Here is a 9,391-nt window from a genome sequence, read left to right as displayed (position 1 = left end):
TTGCAGGCAGTCTATCCTTCAGCAAACGTCACACAGGCTGACACACTCAATGCAACACTGAGTGAGCACTGCATTGGCAGAAGTGCTTTATTTTGGCCGAAAATTAAAACTGTCCTCTCAGGTGGCTGCAAGAAGTCCCACTGAGGTATTTTGATGAAACAGCATTTTATATATATATATATAGAGAGAGAGAGAGCACCCTTTACGTAATAAAACATCCGAGCACCTCTGTATATGTGTCTGTTTCATTCGCAGTCTTTATAAACCGAACAAGAGGTGGTATTAGGTCAGGTAATCAAACCTGCGGAGTTTGCACATTCTCCCCGTGTCTGCGTGGCTCTCACCCCCATAACCCAAAAGTTGTGCAGATCAGGTGGATAGGCCACGCTAAATTGCCCCCTAATTGGGAGGGAAAAAAATTGGATATTCTAAATTTATTTTGAAAAAAGGTGATCAAACTTTTAGGTAAAGAGGTGGATTCAAAGGAGAGGTTTATAAATAGAATAATGGATATCTGGGAGTGATTACAGACTGGAATCTAATCGAGGGGTTCAGATAGTTTATATATAGAATAAAGGATACCTGGGAATGATTACAGACTGAATCTAATCGAGGGGTTCAGATGGTTTATATATAAAATAATGGATATCTGGGAGTGATTACAGACTGGAATCTAATCGAGGGGTTCAGATGGTTTATATATAGAATAATGGATACCTGGGAGAGATTACAGACTGGAATCTAATCGAGGGGTTCAGGTGGTTCATCTCTAGAATAAAGGATACCTGGGAGTGATTACAGGATGGAACCTAATCGAGGTTTTCAGATGGTTTACATATAGAATAATGGCTATCTGGGTCTGATTACAGACTGGAATCTAATCGAGGGGTTCAGATGGTTTATATATAGAATAATGGATGCCTGGTAGTGATTACAGACTGGAATCTAATCGAGGGGTTCAGATGGTTTATATATAGAATAATGGGTATCTGGGAATGGTTACAGACTGGAATCTAATCGAGGGTTCAGATGGTTTATATATAGAATAATGGATACCTGGGAGTGATTACAGACTGGAATCTAATCGAGGGGTCAGATGGTTTATATATTGAATAATGGATACCTGGGAGTGATTACAGACTGGAATCTAATCGAGGGGTTCAGATGGTTTATATATAGAATAATGGATATCTGGGAATGATTACAGACTGGAATCTAATCGAGGGGTTCAGATGGTTTATATATAGAATAATGGATATCTGGGAATGATTACAGACTGGAATCTAATCGAGGGTTCAGATGGTTTATATATAGAATAATGGATACCTGGGAGTGATTACAGACTGGAATCTAATCGAGGAGTTCAGATGGTTTATATATATAGAATAATGGATACCTGGGAGTGATTACAGACTGGAATCTAATCGAGGGGTTCAGATGGTTTATATATAGAATAATGGATATCTGGGAATGATTACAGACTGGAATCTAATCGAGGGGTTCAGACGGTTTATATATAGAATAATGGATATCTGGGAATGATTACAGACTGGAATCTAATCGAGGGGTTCAGATGGTTTATATATAGAGTATATATATCCAGCCTAGACAGCTGGGATAGTTAAAAAGGAAAATTGTATCTTGGGTTGGGTGTAGAGAGGTAGAGAATGGCAAAAAAAGACAAGGAAGTTATGATGAATCTTTATAAAACACTGGTTGGGTGTAAACTGGAGTATTGTGTCCAGTCCTGGGTATCGGACTTTAGAAAGAGTGTGACAACCTTAGAGAGGGTTGTTGGTGGAGATGGAAGTTGGCCATGACTCTATCTGTGGATAGATTGGAGAAGCTGGGTGTACTTCTCATAGAAAAGGGAATTGAAAGCTGTGGTGCTGAAAACTACGGGGAGTTTAGACAGAGAGAGAAACTTTCACATTGCCGGAAGGACACTGACTAAGATGATTGGCAGAAGAAGTTATTTACACAGTGAGTGGTTAGGATTGGAACACACTGTTTGAGGGGGTGCTAGAGGTGGATTCTATTGTGACTTTCGTAGGGGAACTGGATAAACATCTGAGGAGAGAACATTTGCAGAGTCACAGAAAAGGGGCTGGGTAGTGGGACTAGTTAGATTTCTATAACTGAATGGACACAAGCTCAATAGTTCATGTGGTCTCCTATACTGTAACTATTTTTTTGATTGTTGATGTGCGGAGAGATCCAAGTTGGCCTGGATTCCAGAAGAACCCCAATATTTATTTATGAATTGCCATGGATCTTACATGAGGTTGTGGCTCAGTTTAACATCTCGTCCAATGATGGCACTTTAAACAGTGCAGCACTCCCCTTGGACTGCAGTGAGGTTTCAACCTGGATTTTGTAATGAAGACTCCGAAAGGGGGGGTTTGATCAAATGAATATATCTGGGCTCCAGCGATTCAACTTCCTCTGCCTTAAGTATTGTAACCAACTTTTCCTTAAAATTTGTAACGGTCTGCGTTTCCAATTATTCTGTGTCAATGCATTCCATCCCTGCCTCCACCAGGGCCACTCAGCCCCTGACATCATTATAATCTGGGTCCAAAGGGGGACAAAAGAGGAGTTGAGATGAGAATGACTGCCCTCAACATCAAAGCAGCGTTGGACTCAGTGCGCCAAAATTGAAGTTGATGGAAACCAAGGGAAAACTCTCCTCTGGTTGAATTCATGCTTAGCACAAAGAAAGATGGGTGATTGTTGGAGGTTGATCATCTCAAGCGAACATACGAACTAGGTGCTGGAGTAGGCCACTCGGCCCCTCGAACCTGCTCTGCCATTCACTAATGGCTGATCTGATCGTGACCTCAACCCGCCTATCCCGATATGGGGGGGCAGCACGGTAGCACAGTTGCTTCACAGCTCCAGGGTCCCAGGTTCGATTCCCGGCTTGGGGTCACTGTCTGTGCGGAGTCTGCACGTTCTCCCCGAGTGTGCGTGAGTTTCCTCCGGGTGCTCCGGTTTCCTCCCACAGTCCAAAGATGTGCAAGTTAGGTGGATTGACCATTCTAAATTGCCCTTAGTGTCCAAAAGGTTTGGGTGGGGTTACTGGGTTGTGGTGATAGGGTGGAGATGTGGGTTTGGGTAGGGCGCTCTTTCCAAGGACAGGTGCAGACTCGATGGGCCAAATGGCCTCCTTCTGCACTGTATATTCTATGATATCCACTCATCCTTGATTTGATTTGATTTATCTATTATAACACATACCGAGGAACAGTGAAAAGTATTGTTCTGCATACACTCCAGGCAGATCGTTCCATACATGAAAACATAGGACATACGATAAATACACAATGTAAATACATCGACACAGGCATCGGGTGAAGCATACAGAGTGTAGTGCTACTCAGTAGAGAAGATGTGTGAAGAGATCAGCTCAGTCCATAAGAGGGTCAACCAGGAGTCGTAACAAACTTTTGTCTCCTGCCCGATGGAAGAAGTTGGAACCGAGGTGGGAGGGATCTTTGATTATGCTGCCCGCTTTCCCCAGGCAGCGGGAGGTGTAGACAGAGTTAATGCATGGGAGGCGGGCTTGTTTATGTTTATCTCGTTTATCAAGAATCTATCTTGCTCTGTCTTAAAAACATTCAAAGACTGCACTGAGAGTTCCAAAGATTCACGACCTTCTGAGAAACAAATGTCTTCTCATCTCTGTCTTAAATGGGTGACTCCATTTTCTAAATAGTGACCACTAGTTCTAGATTCTCCAACAAGAAATTTGTAAGTCATGTTGCAGCTGTATAGAAACTTAGTTAGGCCACACTTGGGAGTATAGTGTTCAATTCTGGTCGCCACACTACCAGAAGCATGTGGAGGCTTTAGAGAAGGTGCAGAAGAGATTTACCAGGATGTTGCCTATATGGAGGGCATTAGCTATGAAGAGAGGTTGAATAAACTCGGTTTGTTCTCACTGGAACGATGGAGTTTGAGGGGCGACCTGATAGAGGTCTAGAACATTATGAGGGGCATAGACAGAGTGGATAGTCAGAGGCTTTTTCCCAGGGTAGAGGGGTCAATTACTAGGGGGCATAGGATTAAGGTGCGAGAGGCAAGGTTTAAAGGAGATGTACGAGTCAAGTTTTTTTACACAGAGGGTAGTGGGTGCCTGGAACTCACTACCAGAGGAGGTGGTGGAAGCAGGGACGATAGTGACATTTAAGGGGCATCTTGACAAATACACGAATAGGATGGGAATAGCGGGATACGGACCCAGGAAGTGTAGAAGATTTTAGTTTAGACAGGCAGCATGGTCGGCCTAGGATTGGAGGGCCGAAGGGCCTGTTCCTGTGCTGTACTTTTCTTTGTTCTAAGAATCTCTGCCAGGGTCACTCAGCTCCTGATCTAATTACAGCTTTCATCTAAACATGGACAAAACAACTTAACTCCAGGAATGAGGTGCAAGTTTCTCCCTTGACATCAAGGCAGCATTTGATGGAGTGTGGCACCAAGGACCCTAGCTAAACTGGAATCAATGGGAATCAGGGGGGAAACTCTCCGCTGGGTGGAGTCATACCTGGCCCAAAGGAAGATGGTTGTGGTCGTCGGAGGTAAATCATCTCAGTTTCAGGACATCACTGCAGGAGTTCCTCAGGGTAGTGTCCTTGACCTAACCATCTTCAGTTGCTTCATCACTCTCCACCCTGACTTGGAAATATATCGCTGTTCCTTCACTGTCGCTGGGGCAATATCCTGGAGCTCCCTCTCTAACAGCACAGTGGTGTACCTGCACCTCCGGGACTGCAGCGGTTCAAGAAGGCAACTCACTACCACCTTCTGAAGGGCAACTAGGGAAGGGCAACAAATGCTGGCCTAACCAGCAACACCCACATCCCAGAAATCAATTTTAAAAAAGAGGAAACATCCTCTCCACATCCACATCCTCTCCACAATAATACCCCTCAGGATCTGACATGCTTCTATCAAGTTGCCTCTTACTCTTCCAATCTCCAGTGTGCACAAGCCCTGTCTGGTACTAGTTTAGTAATTTAACTGAACTGCTTCTAATACATTTACACCCTTTTAAAAATAAGGTGACCAATACACAGTACCCAGATATGGTCACACCAGTGCCCTGTATATTTGAATCATAAGCTTTTGTATTCAATTCACAATAAATGGAAATCTTTTAGCTTTCCTCATTATTCTCTGTACCTGTGTACTAACCTTTTGTGATTCAGGAACAAGGTCACCCAGAGCTCTAAGGGCAACATGGTGGTGCAGTGGTTAGCAATGGTGCCTCACGGCTCCGAGGTCCCAGGTTCGATCCCGGCTCTGGGTCACTGTCCGTGTGGAGTTTGCACATTCTCCCCGTGTTTGCGTGGGTTTCGCCCCCACAACCCAAAGATGTGCAGGGTAGGTGAATTGGCTATGCTAAATTGCCCCTTAATTGGAAAAAATGAATTGGATACACTAAATTTATTTATAAAAATTAATCTGAGCTCTGTAATCTCACTATTTAGATAATGTACTATTTTTAAATTCTGCCAAAATGGACTATTTCACATTTCCCACATTATGCTCCACTTGCAAGGGCTTTGTCCACTCACTTAACCTATCTCTGTCCCTTTGTAGCTTCCTAATGACCTCTTCACAACTTACTTTCCTACCTATCTTTGTGTCATGAACATATTTAGCAACCATTCCTTCAGTCTCTTCATCCAAGTCATTTATATAAATTGTGACACCCTAAGGTCCCAGCACTGATCCATGTGGCACATCACTCGTCACATCCCACCAGCCAGGAAAAGACCCATTTAACTCATGCCCAGGACATTGCTGTCGGTGTTCTTCAGGGTTGTGTCCTAGATCCAATCCTCTTCAGCTGCTTCATGAATGACCTCCCCTATTTCCCGAGTAACAATCGCACCACACAAATATCAGGCAATGATCCCCTCCTCTTGTCACTAATTGTCATCATCATCATCATCGAATCCCCCAATCATCAACATCTGACAGTTCCCATTGACTGGAAACTTAAATCAAGCAACAAACACTGAGAGGGGCATTAATATCCCAGGAAAGAATAAAGAAAATATTAAAGAGACTGTGGGTGCGATCCAACTCAATTGCACCAGAGTCCTGCATCGAGCATGTTTAGCGGGTGTTTTCGCAGGGACTCGGTTGCAATCCGGGGCCTCAGCGTGATCACAGGCCGCACGATCCCGTTTCCTGCACAGAGGAGGTCCACTCACCTGAACTCTGCAGTGCAGGAAGAGATGGGGACACCATTTTTAAATGGCGCCTGATAGAAATCAGATTTTCTGGTTAGCTATAGATGAGGTACATAAAAGGTTGAAATAAAAAATCATTAAGAGTAATTGACTAAATCATATTAACCAGAAGCTGACTAGCTGTGAATTAATCACATAAGACTTAAAATGTTCATATTTTGCAAGTTGTTCGAGATTGGCCAGAATCCAAGGCCAGTGACAAAAGATTTCATTGAAATTAAATGAAATTAAATGTAGATGCCTTCCCAGGTTTCGACATGTCCGTTTCCATGGTAACAGTCTGTCAGGGTCAGAATGACTTTTCGAAAACTGTGTTAATCTAATTAATGTTAGAGGCAATAATTGGCAAGACAGGGTATGGAAAATTTAAAAATCACACCCAAACATTTATCTCTTACATTTTTTAATTTATTTTTTTTAATTTAGATTACCCAATTCATTTTTTTCTCAATTAAGGGGCAATTTAGCATGGCCAATCCACCTAGCTTGCACATCCTTTTGGGTTGTGGGGGCGAAACCCACGCAAACACGGGGAGAATGTGCAAACTCCACATGGACAGTGACCCAGACCAGGATCAAACCTGGGACCTCGGCGCCGTGAGGCCGCAGTGCTAACCCACTGTGCTACTGTGCTGCCCATTTATCTCTTAAATTGACAGGCAGGCAGTTTGGTCGAATTGAGTGAATTATAAATTAGTTAAAGCCAATCACAGCTGTAAAGAGGTCAAAACTTTAAGATAGTAATCTCCTTAAACGATCAGTTGTTGGGATGAGAAAACTCATTCCGGAATCACACTAACCTTTTTTCTGAAACCTATTCTGCTTGCTTTGCAAAATCGCCATTTTCTTTTGTTTTAAATCACTCAGTCGTTTTTGTACTATGCATCTTGATTTGAAGAAATTACCAAGAAATATAATCGTATTTTGAATTCAACTATTGTATTTGCTAAAGACAATCGATCTGACTAGCTTGCTGCACGGCTAGTTGGAACTTTCTAAAATTTTGTACTGAAACTAAACACTAAAAAGCTGACAAATAAAGTTTCAAATTACTTTGCCAAAAATTACAGTCTGAAATCTCTTTTATTTGGGAACTAAGAAGGGATAACGCATATCCAGGATTCCGAATAGACAGAGATCCATCAGGGCCCCGATCTCTCAATAACCCCCATCTAACCTACATCACCCCTGGACCCCCAACTCACTTATACGTGGGTCATCGGGGGCCTCGTACCCCACCTCACATGGATAGAGCATCCCCAGACCTGATACCTGGCACAGGCACAATGCCAGCATGGCACGCTGGTGACACAGCCAGGGAGCAGGGGCCAAGGTGGCACCAGCAGTGGCAGTGTGTCACCCTGCCCGGAATACTCCGATCCCCCGGCACTAACTACTCACTCCAAGATGCAGATTTTCCAAATACTGATTCCGCCCCACAAATCACGACATCTCGTAAGATCTCGTGAGGCACAGCGATCTCTGGAAGATGCCCCTCCTGGAATCTACCAGCAGCGAAGCATCCCCATTCAGGTAGGACAGGGCCTGTGGATCACACCTCCATTCGAGCGGGGCCAGTGGATCACTCCTCCTCGCAACCCTGTTCGGGCAGGGTCGGTAGATCACTCCGCCTCGCACCCACATTCAGGTGGAGCCAGTGGATCACTCCATCTCGAACCCCCATTCCGGCGGGGCCAGTGGATCACACCTCCTCACACCGCCATTTGGGCGGGGCCAGTGGATCACTCCGCCTCGCACCCCCATTCGGGCAGAACCGGTAGAACACTCCTCCTCGCAACCCCGTTCGGGCGGGGTGTGGCCAGTAGAACACTCCTCCTTGCACCCCATTCAGGCGGGGCGTGGCCAGTAGAACACTCCTCCTTGCACCCCATTCAGGCGAGGCGTGGCCAGTAGAACACTCCTCCTTGCACCCCATTCAGGCGAGGCGTGGCCAGTAGAACACTCCTCCTTGCACCCCATTCAGGCGGGGCGTGGCCAGTAGAACACTCCTCCTTGCACCCCGTTCAGGCGGGGTGTGACCGGTAGATCACTCTGCCTTGCATCCCCCATTCGGGCAGAACCGGTAGAACACTCCTCCTCGCAACCCCGTTCGGGCGGGGTGTGGCCAGTAGAACACTCCTCCTTGCACCCCATTCAGGCAGAACCGGTAGAACACTCCTCCTCGCAACCCCGTTCGGGCGGGGCGTGGCCAGTAGAACACTCCTCCTTGCACCCCATTCAGGCGGGGCGTGGCCAGTAGAACACTCCTCCTTGCACCCCATTCAGACGGGGTGTGACCGGTAGATCACTCTGCCTTGCATCCCCCATTCAAGTGGGGCCAGTAGACCACTCCGCCTCGCACCCCCGTTTGGGCGGGCCGGTAGATCACTCCTCGCACCCCCGTTCGGGCAGGGTCGGTAGATCACACCACCTCGCACCCCCGTTCGGGCAGGGCCGGTAGATCACTCCTCTTCGCACCCCCGTTCGGGCAGGGTCGGTAGATCACACCACCTCGCACCCCCGTTCGGGCAGGGTCGGTAGATCACTCCGCCTCGCACCCCCGTTCGGGCAGGGTCGGTAGATCACTCCGCCAGCCACCCCCGTTCGGGCAGGGCCGGTAGATCACTCCTCTTCGCACCCCCGTTCGGGCAGGGTCGGTAGATCACTCCTCGCACCCCCGTTCGGGCAGGGTCGGTAGATCACACCACCTCGCACCCCCGTTCGGGCAGGGTCGGTAGATCACTCCTCCTCGCACCCCCGTTCGGGCAGGGTCGGTAGATCACTCCTCCTCGCACCCCCGTTCGGGCAGGGTCGGTAGATCACTCCTCCTCGCACCCCCGTTCGGGCAGGGTCGGTAGACCACTCCGCCAGCCACCCCTGTTCGGGCAGGGTCGGCAGATCACTCCTCCTCGCACCCCCGTTTGGGCAGGGTCGCTAGATCACACCATCTCGCACCCCCGTTCGGGCGGGGTCGGTAGATCACACCACCTCGCACCCCCGTTCGGGCAGGGTCGGTAGATCACACCACCTCGCACCCCCGTTCGGGCAGGGTCGGTAGATCACTCCGCCTCGCACCCCCGTTCGGGCAGGGTCGGTAGATCACTCCGCCAGCCACCCCCGTTCGGACA

The sequence above is a fragment of the Scyliorhinus torazame genome, chromosome 4, assembly GCF_047496885.1.
Source record: "Scyliorhinus torazame isolate Kashiwa2021f chromosome 4, sScyTor2.1, whole genome shotgun sequence".
Lineage (NCBI taxonomy): Eukaryota > Metazoa > Chordata > Chondrichthyes > Carcharhiniformes > Scyliorhinidae > Scyliorhinus > Scyliorhinus torazame.
This window is presented reverse-complemented; position numbering follows the sequence as displayed.